Source organism: Macaca nemestrina, chromosome 4, assembly GCF_043159975.1.
Source record: "Macaca nemestrina isolate mMacNem1 chromosome 4, mMacNem.hap1, whole genome shotgun sequence".
Lineage (NCBI taxonomy): Eukaryota > Metazoa > Chordata > Mammalia > Primates > Cercopithecidae > Macaca > Macaca nemestrina.
In genome coordinates this window covers 141,980,946-141,995,854 of record NC_092128.1, presented here as the reverse complement: position 1 = coordinate 141,995,854, position 14,909 = coordinate 141,980,946, and the positions used below count along the sequence as shown (strand labels likewise).

General features: G+C 59.5%; 1 long non-coding RNA gene across 1 annotated transcript in view; it reads left to right on the top strand.

The window, feature by feature from the left end:
* The window catches only part of LOC105466301 (uncharacterized), a 51,695-nt gene extending 47,060 nt beyond the window's left edge, over positions 1-4,635 (top strand). Inside the window, exons 5-7 of the long non-coding RNA XR_011621715.1 lie at positions 2,340-2,517; positions 2,734-2,974; positions 4,477-4,635. This is a non-coding gene — a long non-coding RNA (uncharacterized lncRNA). The remainder of the gene's footprint in view (positions 1-2,339; positions 2,518-2,733; positions 2,975-4,476) is intronic.
* The last annotated feature ends 10,274 nt before the right edge of the window (positions 4,636-14,909 follow it).

The window sequence follows — 14,909 nt, the reverse complement described above, 5'->3', positions numbered from 1 at the left end:
CCCACCTTGGCGTCCCAAAGTGCTGGGGTTACAGGTATGAGCCACTGTGCCTGGCCAAATAAAGGGGAATCTTGAGTCTCTTTGTATTAGTCCTTTCTTCATTGTACTCAAAGAATGCCTGGAACTGGGTAATTAATAAAGAAAAGAGATGTGTTTGCTCACTATTCTGCAGGCTGTACAGGAAGCATAGTATTGGCTATTTGTTTCCGGTGAGGCCTCAGGAAGCTTCCAATCATAGCAGAATGTATAAACCAAAATATATCTGAGACAGGTCTTGATCAATTTAGACCATTTATTTTGGGCTGGGTGCCATGGCTTATGCCTGTAATCCCAGCACTGCTAGGCTGAGGCAGGTAGATGACTTGAGGCCAGGAGTTTGAGACCGGCATGGAGAACGAAGTGAAACCATGTCTCTACAAACTATACAAAAATTAGCTGTCATCCCAGCTACTCAGGAGGCTGAGGCAGGAGAAGTGCTTGATCCTGGGAGGCGAGATTGCAATAAGGCAAGATCATACCAGTGTACGCCAGTGTGGGCAATGAGTGAGTGAGATTCCCTCTTACCAAAAAAAAAAAAAAAAAGTTTATTTTGCCAAAATTAAGGAGGCATGTCTGGGAGGCAGGTCCGTGTCTTTCTCCAAAGATTATTTTGAGGGGTTCAATATTTAAAAGAGAAAGGACGGATAATTGGGAAGGGAAGATATTTTGAAAAGGTGTGAGTAGATAAGAGACAAACAGTTGTATACTTTGGAGTCTGATCCGCCTTTCTATTTCCTTTTCCTTTTTATTTTTTTTTGGAGGCAGAGTTTTGCTCTTATTGCCCAGGTTGGGGTGCAATGGCTCCATTTTGGCTTACTGCAACCTCAAACTCCTGGGTTCAAGTGATTCTCTTGCCTTAGCCTCCCGAGTAGCTGGGATTACAGGGGACCGCCACCACGCCTAGCTAATTTTTGTATTTTTAGTAGAGATGGGATTTCACCATCTTGGCCAGGCTGGTCTCGAACTCCTAACCTCAGGTGATCCACTCACCTCAGCCTTCCAAAGTGATGCCTGGCCTTTAATCAGACTTTCAGCAAATACATAATGTACATCTAGGGAAAGGGTAGAGGAATAGTCACTTAGGCCATTTCTTTTTTCTTTTTTTGGACAGAGTTTCGCTTCTGTTGCCCCGACTGGAGTGCAATGGTGCAACCTCGGCACACTGCAAACCTCTGCCAGCCCCAAGTTTCAAGCGATACTCCTGCTGCAGCCTCCCGAGTAGCTGTGATTATGGGTGCCTGCCACCACACTTGGCTAATTTTTGTATTTTTAGTAGAAACAGGGTTTCACTGGGTGTGGTGGCCCAAGCCTGTAATCCTAGCACTCAGGAGGCTGAGGCAGGCAGATTAGCTGAAGTCAGGAGTTCAAGACCAGTCTGACCAACATGGCAAAACCCTGTCTCTACTAAAACCCTGTCTCCACTAAAAATACAAAAATTAGCCAGGCAGTAGTGGCATGTGCCTATAATCCCAGCTACTCTGGAAGCTGAGGCAGGAGAATTGCTTGAACTTGGAAGGCAGAGGTTGCAATGTGCGGAGATTACACCACTGCACCGCAGCATGGGTGACAGAGCAAGACTCCGTCTCAAAAAAGAAAAAAAAAAATTGAAACGGGGTTTCACCATGTTGGGCAGGCCAGTCGTGAACTCCTGACCTCACATGATCCACCTGCCTCAGCCTCCCAAAATGCCGGGATTTCAGGCATGAGCTACCGCCCCTGGCCACTACTTATGCCTTTGTCTAACTCAGGGAATCTGCATTTATCCATTAGAGGAACAAGTCAAATACGCATTTCTCTCAGGTGAGCAGAGGGATGACTTAGAGTTCAGTAAAGTTCTTGGTACTCACAAGGAATTTCCTAGCAGGCAAATTGGGTGGGAGGTATGTAGCTTTTTTATTTTTTATTTTTTGAGAGAGTCTAACTCTGTGGAAAAGGCTGGAGTGCAGTGGCATGATCTCAGCTCACTGCAACCTCCTCCTCCCAGGTTCAAGTGATTCTCCTGCTTCAGCCTCTCGAGTACTTAGGATTACAGGTGTGCACCACCACGCCCGGTTAATTTTTTGTATTTTCAGTAGAGACGAGTGTATCACCAGGTTGGCCAGCCTGGTCTCGAACTCCTGACTTCAGGTTATCGGCCCACCTCAGCCTCCCAAAGTGCTGGGATTACAGGCTTGAGCCACTGCACTTGGCCTCTCTCCCTGTATCTTCATGTGCCTGCAAACGCAAGAGGGAGTTCCTGGCCTCTTGGTTAGGGTCAGGGTCCCAGAAACGCAGGGTCAAGGCTATGATTCCATTCCTAGGATGTGCATTCTTGCAAGAGGCTGAATCCAACAGGCATGGAAGAGGCTCCGCTGTGGCCTGCTTGAATTCCTGCTATGGATAGCAAGAGGAGGTGCTTCTTGAAGAAACGGGGGGATCCCACCAGTCTCAGGGGTTCTGTCCTGGCCTGCAGCCCTGGATCATCCAGTCTGTGCTGGGGTGAGGAACCAACCTTGCCCTTCTTGGCTGGGGCTGAGGGTGAGGGTCCCGCTTCCCCAAAGGCCTAGCCTGGGGTTTCAGCCGCAGGCCTCACTGGGCAGCACCAGGCCCATCCCTCCCCTCCAGGCCTGGCGCTCGCCCACAGCAAAGATGGCACAGATCGTCTCAGGTACCTGATGCCACCCATCTGCCAGGCTCCACCCGCACTGCTGTTAGCCCTGCAGATGGTGACCAAGCGGTGGAGCGGAAAATGTGACCTGGTGGACGGGGTGTCCTGCACAGCATTCGGGCTGCTGTTGTGTGGCTGCTTGCTGGCACCGCAAAGCAGGATGCTGTACCCCCAGGAGAGCCCGTCGTGGGAGTCCGAGGAGCTGGGTGGCCTCTGGAGCTTCTGCACAGATTTCGAAGCTGACACCAGGGCTTTAAGGAGCAATGGTACCTGTGGCCACTGCAGGAGGTGAGGACTCGGGTCAGGGCCAGGAGGCGCCTGGAATCCAGCTGGTGGGAGAGGGGAGCGCTGGCCCCCTGCCGGCTCCTTCCCTTGGGTGCCCGGAGCTGGGGGCCCAAAGGAGTTAAAGGTCAATGGGCTTGGGGGCACAGGACTGGGGGAAGGGCAACCCAGGGAAACCGGGAGGGCCGAGGCAGAGGAGGTGGGAAGAGGAAGAAGCACTCCTGCCAAGCCACCTCCTGAGGTGAAGGGTGAGCCCGGGCAGTGTCCTTTTTAATATTTAGTTTTAATTTTTAAAAATTTCTTGAGACTGGGTTTGGCCCTGTCACCCAGGCTAGAGCTGAGCGGCACAATCCTAACTTCTGAGCTCAAGTGATTCTCCCACCCCAGCCTTGCAAGTTAGCTGGGGCCACCACGCCTGGCTAATTAGAAAATAATACTTGGACAGGTTAGGTAGCTAACTCCTGTAATCTCAGCACTTTGGGAGGCACAGGCAGGCGAATCACCTGAGGGCTGGAGTTTGAGACCAGTCTGGCCAACATGGTGAAACACTGCCTCTCCTAAAAATATAAAAATTAGCCGTGTGTGGGTGGTTCATGCTTGTAATCCCAGCTACTTGGGAGGCTGAGGCAGGAGAATTGGTTGAACCCAGGAGGCGGATGTTGCAATGAGCCAAGATCATGCCACTGCACTCCAACCTGGGTGAAAGAGTGAGACTCCATTTCAAAAAAAAAAAAAAAAAACACACCAAAAACCTGTTTTTTTTTTTTTTTAAAGATATAGGGTCTTACTACGTTGGCCAGGCTAGTCTTGAACTCCTGGCCTCAAGCCATCCTCCCACGATGACCTCCCAAAGTGCTAATTACAGGCGTGAGCCACTCAGACACTCACCTGGCCAGAGCGGCGTGTGCTGCACTGAGCTGGGTCCGGGGATCAGGAGGAGGGGAGAGTTTAGTCGTTCTGAGGTCAGCTCTGCCGAGACAGGAAGGTCCTTTGGTTTTCAAGGTTCAGATAGAGGACAGGACATGACATCAGGCCAAGGACACCACCCCTGTTCCGCTTCTGACTTGGCTGCGGTCAGCAGAGAAATGGGACCAGGTGAGGTCTGGGCTGCATTTGTCTCTTCTACATCCTCTTTTTCTGACTTTGCGGCGTTCAGTACAGGAAGAAGAGGAGAGAGCTGAATGCTAGTGTGCGACCCACTCACAGTGTCCTAAGCAAAGCTCCCCCATCCCCCCAACCAGCCTTCCTCCGTGTGACAGGCAGTGGGTCAACTGTCTCAGGGATAATGGGTTCCATCCACTCCTGAGGAGGGACTCCTGGCCCCACTGACCCAGGTGCACAAACTGCCCTGGCAGTTGACCTGTCGTCAGCAAGTTGTCTGTACGTTCTGCCAAGAGTTCCTACGGTATGTCAGGACTTGTGCTAGGCCTGGGAGGCCCAGCTGTGCAACACACTTGCCCCAGATTTTTTGGGGACCTAGGAGCTGAGCCCTGCCCCTCTCTCCACAGTCAGGCCCCACCCTGGATGTGCCAGTTCCCTCCAGCTTTGATGACATTGGCTAGGACTGGCGCCTGCAACATTTTGTTAGCTGGGTGTTGTACGAATGGGAGGTGATCCTGCCAGAGCAATGGATCGAGGACCTGCGCACAAGAGTGGTGCTGAGTATTGGCAGTGCCCACTTCTATGCCATCGTGGTCAGTGCAGCCAGGAGAAGGCAGGGTGGTTGGGTGGGCATGGCTACCATCCAGCATGGGACCCCAGCAGCCACCCACAGCCTGTCTTCTGGGGTGGGATGGTGGGGATCCCTGCCCTGCCCTGGGGGCTGTGCCCTGTGTAGGGGGATAGGTAGCCTGATCTACTCCTTTGGGATACCATTCTTCCCCTCTGCCTGGCAGGCCCCTGAGCCCCATGCAGCAGGTTATGTGAGGGTGTGCCTGATAGCAGGGCCCCTCCTCATGCCCTGACTTGCCACTCTTTCCCTGTATCTCCTGTGTCTGCAGTGGGTGAATGGTGTCAACATGCTAGAGCATGAGGGGCTGACATCAGCATCTTGGTCCAGGTGGGACCCCTGCCCTCCTGCCTCTGCATCACTAATCACCATCAATAATATGCTCACCCCCAAGAAGGGGGGTCCCTGCCACTGGAGACCATCTGCTACATAACCAACACCTCCATGTGGGTACCATCCTGTCTCTACAGCTCGCACCCACCTTCCCCTCCAACCTCACTGCAGCCAGGAGGAAGAGGAAGGGCTTGGCCTGGAGAGGTCGCCATGAGGGATACCAAGAATGGACCTCTACAGGCCGATGGGAGGCCGGAGCTGGGCCTGTAGAGGCCAACTTCAGGACGATGTGGGGGCCTACAGAGGCCACTGGGAGGCCCAAGCTGGGCCTAGAGGAGCCGCCTGGGGGGTGTTTGGGGGCCTGGAGACTCCATCGGAGGGCAGGAACTGAGCCTCCTGGAGAGGCCACCGTGAGGCCTGAGCTGGGCCTGGAGAGCTTGGCTTGAGGAAGTTTTGGGCCTACAAATGCCACCAGGAGTTGGGCGGGAACTGAGTCCAAAGAGGTTGCTGTGAGGCAGGAGTTGGGCCTGTACAGGCAGCTGAGAGGAAGAGCTGGGCCTAGAGAGGACGCCGGGAAGCTGCAGCCGGGTCTGGAGATTCCAACTTGAGGAGCTCCTCGGCCTGAGGAGGACGCCAAAAGGGGACAAACTGGGCCCAGAAAGGCCATTGTGAGGAGTGAGCTGGGTCTGAGGAGGCCATCAGGAAGCAGGAGAGGGGCCTGTCAAAGCTGCTGGAAGGCTGGAGCTTTAGACTGGGGAGGCTGCAGTGAGGCTGCAGCCTGGGTGTGGGAAAGTTTGCTGTGAGGCAGAGGCTGGGCCTGTATACGGGCTGTCAGGAGGCAGGAGACTGGGCCCGGAGAGGCCGACTGGAGGTCAAGTTCTGGGCCTGAAGCGGGAGCCAAAAGTCAACAACGGGGGATGGAAAAGCCACTGAGAGGCAGGAGGAGGGCTGGGCCTAAAGAGGCCATCTGGAGGCAGGAGGAGCTGGGTCTGGAGAGGCTGATGGGAGAGACACCTGGAGAGACAGCCAAGAGGAGAGAGCTGGGCCTGGGGAGACCGAGTTAAGGATGACTTGGGCCTGAAGAGGCTGCTGGGAGGCAGGAACTGGCCCTGGAGAGGCTGACTTTAGGGCAACGTGGGCCTGCAGAGGCCACTGGGAGGAAGACCCGGGCCCGGAGAGGCCGATTGGAGGACGTACAGGGCCAGGAGAGGATACAAACTAGGAAACACTAGGCCTGGAAAGGACACCATCGAGGCATGATCTTGGCCTACGGAGGCCACTTGGAGGCAGTAGCTGGGCCTTCAGACGCCACAGAAGGGCAGGAGCGTGGCCCTATAGGGCCACTGTGAGGTAAGAGGCAGACCCGGAGAGGGCCCACTGCGAGGTAGAGGCTGGACCTGGAGGGGCTGCCCACAGGCAGGGGCTTGGCCTGGAGAGGCCAAGAGAGGCATGAGCTAGGCCCCAACAGACTGGCATGAGGGAGGACATAGGCCTAGAGAGGCCAGTGTGAGGCAGGAGCTCACACATCTGGGCAGGCCGCAAGAGGCATCAATTCGGCCAAAACAGGCCATGGTGCAGGAGGAGCTGGGCTTGTCCAGGATGCCAGGAGGCAGGCAGGCAGGAACCTGGCCCCAGGAAGCCACCGTGAGGCGAGAGCTGGGACTGGAGAGGCCCCTGGGAGGCAAGCGCGGGGCCTGCAGAAGCTGTTCTCCAGGCAGAGCTGGGTCTGTGCAGGCCACCGTGAGGCAGAAGGTGGGCCTACAGAGCTCTGGCTGGAGAAAGGTTTGGGTCTATAAAGGCTGGCAGGAGCTCGGCGGGAGCTGAGGCCACAGAAGTTTCTTGTTGCGATGCAGGCATTGGGCCTGTCGTCACAGGCAGGAGGAGGGGGAAGGGCTGGGCCTGGAGAGGCCGCCACGAGGGAGACAGAGGCTGGGCCTCTACAGGCAGCCGGGAGGCAGGAGCTGGCCCTGGAGGGGCCCACTTGAGGCCCTGGGTTGTACCTGGAGAGGCCGCCGGGAGGCCGGAGCTGGGCCTTGAGAGGCCGACTTCAGAACAATGTGGAGGCATGCAGTGGCCGCCAGCAGGCCCAAGCTGGGCCTAGAGGAGTCGCCTGGTGGAAGTTTAGGGACCTGGAGACTCTGTCGGAGAGCAGGAGCTGAACCACCTGGAGAGGCCACTGTGAGACCTGAGCTGGTCCTGGAGAGCTTGGCTTGAGGAAGTTTTGGGCCTACAAATGCTGCCAAGAGGTGGGCGGGGGCTGAGTCCAAAGAGGTTGCTGTGAGGCAGGAGTTAGGCCTGTAGACACAGCCAGGAGGAAGAGCTGGGCCTGGAGAGGATGCCGGGATGCTGCAGCCGGATCTGGAGAGGCCGACTTGAGGAACTTCTGGGCCTGGAATGGCCGAGAAAAGGGGACAAACTGGGCCTGGTAAGGCCGTTGTGAGGGGTGAGCCGGGACTGAGGAGGCCATCAGGAGGCAGGAGCGGGGCCTGTCGAAGCTGCCAGAAGGCAGGAACTTCGGACTGGGGAGGCTGCAGTGAGATGACGGCCTGTGTGTGGGAGAGTCCACTGTGAGGCAGAGGCTGACCCAGTATACAGGCCTTTGGGATGCAGGAGGCTGGTCCCGGAGAGGCCGACTGGAGCTCAAATTCTTGGCCTGAAGAGGCTGCCAAAAGTCAAAAGCAGGGTCTGGAAAGGCCTCTGTGAGGCACGAGCTGGGCTGGGCCTAAAGAGGCCATCAGGAGGCAGGAGGAGCTGGACCTGGAGAGGCTGATGGGAGGAATTTGTGCACCTGGAGAGGCCCCCAAGAGGCGAGAGCTGGGCCGGGGAAGGCCGACTTGTGGACGACTTGGGCCTGTAGAGGCCGCCGGGTGGAAGAGCCGGGTCTGGAGAGGCCGACTGAAGGAAGTGAAGTTCCTGGAGAGGTTGCAAAGCAGCAAACGCTAGGCCTGGAAAGGCCGCTGTCGAGGCATGGGCTTGGCCTAAGTAGGCCACTGGGAGGCAAGAGCTGGCCCAGCAGAGGCCGCCGAATGGCAGGAGCTTGGGCTGAGGTTGCCACGGCGAGGCAAGTTTTGGGACCAGGGAGGGCCCACGGTCAGGTAAAGGCTGGGCCTGGACAGGCCGCTCACAGGCAGGGACTGGGCCTGGAGAGGCCATGAGAGGCATGAGCTGGGTCTTAATGGGCCAGCATGAGGGAGGACCTTGGCCTAGGGAGGCCAGTGTGAGGCAGGAGCTCACACTTCTGGGCGGGCCGCGAGAGGCGTGAGTTGGGCCGAAACAGGCCACGGTGTGGGAAGAGCTGGGCCTGTCGAGGCTGCTGGGGGGCAGGCAGGCAGGAACCTGGCCCCAGGAAGCTGCCATGAGGTGAGAGCCAGGCCTGGAGAGCCCCCTGGGAGGCAAGCGCTGGGCCCTCATAGGCTGTTGTCCAGCTGGAGCTGGGTCTCTGCAGGCCACCGGGAGTCAGAAGGTGGGCCTACAGAGCTCTGGCTGGAGAAAGGTTTGGGCCTACAAAGGTTGGTGGGAGTTGGGCAGGATCTGAGCCCACAGAGGTTGCTTGTTGCGACGTCGGAATCGGGCCTGTCCATACAGCCAGGAGGAAGGGGAAGCGCTGGGCCTGGAGAGGCCACCACGAGGGAGGGAGGCAGATGCTGGGCCTCCACAGGGCGACAGGAGGCAGGAGCTGGTCCTGGAGGGGCCCACTTGAGGCACTGTGTTGCGCCTAGAGAGGCCACCAGGAGCCCAGAGCTGGGCCTGGAGAGGCCGACTTCAGGACGATGTGGGGACCTATAGATACCACCGGGAGGCCCAAGCTGAGACGAGAGGAGCCGCCTGGAGGAAATCTGGGGGCCTGGAGACTCCGTCGGAGGGCAGGAGCTGAGTCTCATGGAGACGCCACTGTGAGGCCTGAGCTGGGCCTGGAGAGCATGGCTTGAGGAAGTTATGGGCCTACAAAGGCCGCCAGGAGCTGGGAGGGAGCTGAGTCCAAAGAGGTTGCTGTGAGGCAGGAGTTGGGCCTGTATAAGCAGCCGGGATGAAGTGCTGGGCCTGCAGTGGTTGCCAGGAGGCTGCAGCCAGGTCTGGAGAGGCCAACTTGAGGAGCTTCTGTGCCTGGAGAGGCCACCAAAAGGGGACAAACTGGGCCTGGAGAGGCCATTGTGAGGGGTGAGCTGGGCCTGAGGAGTCCATGGGGAAGCAAGAGCGGGGCCTGTCGAAGCTGTGGTAAGGCAGGAGCTTCGGACTGGGGAGGCCACAGTGAGGCTGCGGCCTGGGCGTGGGAGAGTCTGCTGTGAGGCAGAGGCTGGGCCTGTATACAGGTCTTTGGGAGGCAGGAGGCTGGGCCTGGAGAGGCCGACTGGAGGTCAAGTTCTGGACCTGGAGAGACCGCCAAAAGTCAATAGCAGGGCCTGGGAGGAAGGCAGCCAGAGGAACGAGCTGAGCTGGGCCTAGAGGCCATCAGGAGGCAGGAGGAGCTGGGCCTGGAGAGGCTGATGGGAGGAAGTTGTGCACCTGGAGAGGCTGCCAAGAGTTGAAAGCTGGGCCAGGGGAGGCCGGCTTGACGATGACTTGGGCCTGCAGAAGCTGCTGGGAGGCAGGAGCTGGCCCCAGAGAGGCCTACTTGAGGGCAACTTGGGCCTGCAGAGGCTGCTGGGAGGAAGAACTGGGCCCAGAGGCTGTCTAGAGGAAGTGCAGGGCCTGGAGAGGATGCAAAGCAGGAAATGCTAGGCCTGGAAAGGCCACCATCGAGGCATGAGCTTGCCCTACAGATGCCACTGGGAGGCAGGAGCTGGGCCTGCAGAGCCCGCCGAAGGGCAGAAGCTTGGCCTGAGGGGGCCACAGTGAGGCTATAGGCAGGCCTGGAGATGGCCCACTGCGTGGTAGAGGCTGGGCCTGGAGATGCCGCCCACAGGCAGCTGCTGGGCCTGGAGAGCCACAAGAGGCATGAGCTGGGCCCCAATGGGCCGGCGTGAGGGAGGACCTTGGTCCAGACAGGCCAGTGTGAGGCAGGATCTCACACCTCTGGGTGGGCCGGGAGGCATGAGTTGGGCAGAATATGGCCATGGTGTGGGAGGAGCTGGGCCTATTGAGGCTGCCTTGAGGCAGGCAGGCAGGAACCTGGCCCCGGGAGGCCACTGTGGGGCAAGAGCCAGGCCTGGAGAGGCCCCTGGGGGGCAATCGTGGAGCCCTCAGAGGCTGTTCTCCAGCCGGACCTGGGTCTGTGCAGGCCACCGGGTAGCAGAAGGTTAGCCTACAAAGCTCTGGCTGGAGAAATGTTTGGGCCTACGAAGCCTAGCAGGAGCTGGACAGAAGCTGAACCCACAGAGGTTGCTTGTTGTGAGGTGGGAGTTGTGCCTGTTGATGCAACCAACAGGAAGGGGAAGGGCTGGGCCTAGAGAGGCCGCCATGAGGGAGGCCAAGAATGGGCCTCTACAGGCCAACGGGAGGCATTGGCTGGCCCTGGAGGGGCCCACTTGGGGCCCCGTGACACACCTGGAGAGGCAGCCAGGAGTCTGGAGCTGGGACTGGAGAGGCCGACTTCAGGACGATGTGGGGGCCTTCAGAGTCCGCCAGGAGGCCCCAGCTGGGCCTAGAGGAGTCGCCTGGAGGAAGTTTGGGAGCCTTGAAACTCCGGCGGAGGGCAGGAGCTGAGCCTCCTGGAGATGCCACTGTGAGGCCTGAGCTGGGCCTGGAGAGCTTGGCTAGAGGAAGTTTTGGGCCTACAAAGGCTGCCAGGAGCTGGGCGGGAGCTGAGTCCAAAGATTGCTCTGAGGCAGAAGTTGGGCCTGTAGAGTCAGCCGGGAGGAAGTGCTGGACCTGGAGAGGACACTGGGAGCCTGTAGCCGGGTCTGAAGCGGCCGACTTGAGGAGCTTCCAGGCCTGGAGAGGCTGCCAAAGGAGACAAACTGGGCCTGTAAGGCTCTTGTGATGGTTGAGCTGGGCTTGAGGAGGCCATCGGGAGAAGGAGCGGGGCCTGTCGAAGATGCCAGAAGGCAGGAGCTTCGGACTGGGGTGGCCACAGTGAGGCTACGGCCTGGGTGTAGGAGAGTCCACTGTGAGGCAGAGGCTGGACCTGTATACAGGCCATGGGGATGCAGGAGGCTGGACCCATAGAGGCAGACTGGAGGTCAAATTCTGGGCCTGGGGAGGCCACCAAAAGTCAGAAGCGGGGCCTGGGAAGGCTGTCGAGAGGCACAAGCTAGGCTGGGCCTAAAGAGGCCATCGGGAGGCAGGAAGAGCTGGGCCTGGAGAGGCTGACGGGAGGAAGTTGTGCACATGGAGAGGCCACTGAGAGGTGAGAGCTGGGCCGGGAGGGCCGTCTTGAGGGTGACTTGGGGCTGCACAGGCCACCAGGAGGAAGAGCCAGACCTGGAGAGGCTGACTGGAGAAAGTGCAGGGCCTGGAGAGTATGGAAGGCAGGAAAGGCTAGGCATGGAAAGGCCACCGTCGAGGCATGAACATGGCCTACGGAGGCCACTGGGAGGCAGGAGCTGTGTCTGCAGAGGCCGCGGAAGGGCTGGAGTTTGTCCCAAAGAGGGCCCACTGCGAGGTAGAGGCTGGGCCTGGAGAGGCTGCTCAGAGCGGCTGGGCCTGGAGAGGCCACGAGAGGCATGAGCTGGGCCCCATTGGGCTGGTGTGAGGGAGGATCTCAGCCTACAGAGGCCAGTGTGAGGCAGGAGCTCACACCTCTGGGCAGGCCGCAAGAGGCATGAGTTGGGCTGAAACAGGCCACGGTGTGGGAGGAGCTGGGCGTGTCGGGGCTGCTGGGAGGCACGCAGGCAGGAACCTGAACCCGGGAAAACTGCTGTGAGCAGCCGGAGCTGGGTCGGTGCAGGGCACCCAGAGGCAGAAGGTGGGCCTACAGAGTGCTGGCTGGAGAAGGGTTTGAGCCTACAAAGGCTGGAGGGAGCTGGGCAGGAGCTGAGCCCATAGAGATTGCTTGTTGTGAGGCAGCAGTCGGGCCTGTCCATGCAGCCATGAGGAAGGGGAAGGGCTGGGCCTGGAGAGGCTGCCACGAGGGAGGCTGAGAATGGGCCTCTATAGGCCTATGGGAGGCAGGAGCTGACCCTGGAGGGGCCCACTTGAGGTCCCATGTTGTGCCTGGAGAGGCCACCAAGAGGCCGGAGCTGGGTCTGGAGAGGCCTTCAGGACGATGTGGGGGCCTGCAGAGGGCGCTTGGCCCAAGGGGCCACAACGAGTCAAGAGGCGGGCCCAGAGAGGGCCCACTGCGAGGTAGAGGCTGGCCCTGGAGAGGCTGCCCACAGGCAGGGGCTGGGCCTGGTGAGGCCATGAGAGGCATGAGATGGGCCCCAATGGGCTGGCATGACGGAGGACCTCGGCCCAGAGGGGCGAGTGTGAGGCAGGAGCTCACACTTCTGGGTGGGCCATGAGAGGCATGAGTTGGGCCAAAACAGGCCATGGTGTGGGAGGAGCTAGGCCTGTCAAGGCTGCTGGTAGGCAGACAGGCAGGAATGTGGCCCTGGCAAGTCGCCGGGAGGCGAGAGCCGGGCCTGGAGAGGCCCCAGGAAGGCAAGCGCAGGGCCCTCAGAGGCTGTTCTCCAGCAGGCGCTGGGTCTGTGCAGGCCACTGGGAGGCAGAAGGCGGGCCTACAGAACTTTGGCTGGAGAAAAGATTGGGCCTACAATGGCTGGCATGAGCTGGGAAGGATCTGAGCCCACAGACGTTGCTTTTTGTGAGGCAGGAGTCGGGTCTGTTGATGCAGCCAGGAGGATGGAGAAGGGCTGGGAATTGAGAGGCTGCCATGAGGGAGGCAGAGGCTGGGCCTCTATAGGCTGACGGGAGGCAGGAACTGGCCCTGGAGTGGCCCAATTGAGTCCCTGTGTTGCACCTGGCCAGGCTGCTGGGAGGCTGGAGCTGGGCCTGGAGAGGCCGACTTCAGGACGATGCAGGGGCCTGCAGAGGCCAACGGGAGGCCCCTGCTGGGCCTAGAGGAGCCATCTAGAGGAAGTTTGGGGTCCTAGTGACTCCGTTGGAGGGCATGAGCTGAGCCTCCTGGAGAGGCCACTGTGAGGCCTAAGCTGGGCCTGGAGAGCTTGTCTTGAGGAAGTTTTTGGCCTACAAAGGTGGCCAGGAGCTGGGTGGGAGCTGAGTCCACAGAGGTTACTGTGAGGCAGGAGTTGGGCTTGTAGACGCAGCCGGGAGGAAGAGCTGGGCCTGGAGAGGACGCCAGGAAGCTGCAGCCGGGTCTGGAGAGGCCAACTTGAGGAGGTTTTGGGCCTGGAGACGCCTATGAAAGTGGACATACTGAGCCTGGAAAGGATGTAGTGTGTGGTGAACTGGACCTGAGGAGGCCTTTGGGAATCAGGAGAGTGGCCTGTCGAAGCTGCCGGAAGCCTGGAGCTTTGGACTGGGGAGGACGCAGTGAGGCTGTGGCCTGGGTATGGAAGAGTCTGCTGAGAGGCAGAGGCTTGGCCTGTATACGGGCCTTCGGGAGGCAGGAGGCTGGGCCCAGAGAGGTTGACTGGAGGACAAGTTCTGCGCCTGAAGTGGGCGCCAAAAGTCAACAGTGGGGGATGGGAAAGCTGCTGAGAGGCACAAGGAGGGCTGGGCCTAAAGAGGCCATCAGGAGGCCGGAGGAGCTGGGCCTGGAGAGGCTAATGGGAGGATGTTGCGCACATCGAGAGGCGGCCGAGAGGGGAGAGAGGGGCCGGGGAAGCCGAGTTGAGGAAGACTTGGGTCTGCAGAGGCCTCTGGGAGGCAGGAGCTCTCCCCGGAGAGGCTGACTTGAGGGCAAATTTGGCCTGCAGAGGCGGCCAGGAGGAAGAGCCTGTCGGTGCAGCCTGGAGGAAGAGGAAGGGCTGGGCCTGGAGAGGCTGCCATGAGGGAGGCAGGTGCTGGCCCTGGAGGGGCCCTCTTGACGCCCCGTGTTGCGCCTGGAGAGGTCACAGGGAGGCCGGAGCTGGGTCTGTAGAGGCCAACTTCAGGACGATCTGGGGGCCTGCAGAGGCCACTGGAAGGCCCAAGCTGGGCCTAGAGGAGCATGAATTGGGCCAAAACAGGCCACAGTGCAGGAGGAGCTGGGCTTGTCGAGGCTGCCTTGAGGTAGGCAGGCAGGAACCTGGCCCAGGGAATCTGGCGTGGGGTGAGAGCTGGGCCTGGAGAGTCCCCTGGGGGGCAATTGCGGGGCCCACAGAGGCTGTTCTCCAGACAGAGCAGGGCCTGTGCAGGGCACCAGGAGGCAAAAGGTGGGCCTACAGAGCTCTGGCTATAGAAAGGTTTGGGACTTGGGCGGGAGTTGGGCCTGTCCATGCAGCCAGGAGGAAGGGGAAGGGCTGGTCCTGAAGAGGCTGCCACAAGGGAGGCTGACAATGGGCCTCTACAGGCCGACGAGAGGCAGGACTGGGGCCTGGAGAGGCCAAATTCAGGACAATGTGGGGGTCTGCAGAGGCCAATGGAATGCCCAAGCTGGGCCTAGGGAATCTGCCTGGTGGAAGTTTGGGGGCCTGGAGACTCCGTCGGAGGGCAGGAGCTGAGCCTCCTGGAGAGGCCACCGTGAAGCCTGAGCTGGGCCTGGAGAGCTTGGCTTGAGGAAGTTTTGGGCCTACAAAGGCCACCTGGAGCTGGGCGGGATCTGAGTCCAAAGAGGTTGCTGTGAGGCAGGAATTGGGCCTGTAGACACACAGCAGGGAGGGAGAGCTAGTCCTGTACAGGATGCCGGGAGGCTGCAGCCGGATCTGGAGAGGCAGACTTGAGGAGCTTCTGGGCCTGAAGAGGCTGCCAAAACAGAACAAACTGGGCCCAGAAAGGACGTTGTGAGGGGTAAGCTGGGCCTGAGGAGGCCATCATGTGGCAGGAGCGGGGCCTGAAGAAGCTGCTGGAAGGCAGGAGCTTTGGACTGGGGAGGCCGTAGTGAGGCTGTGGCCCGGG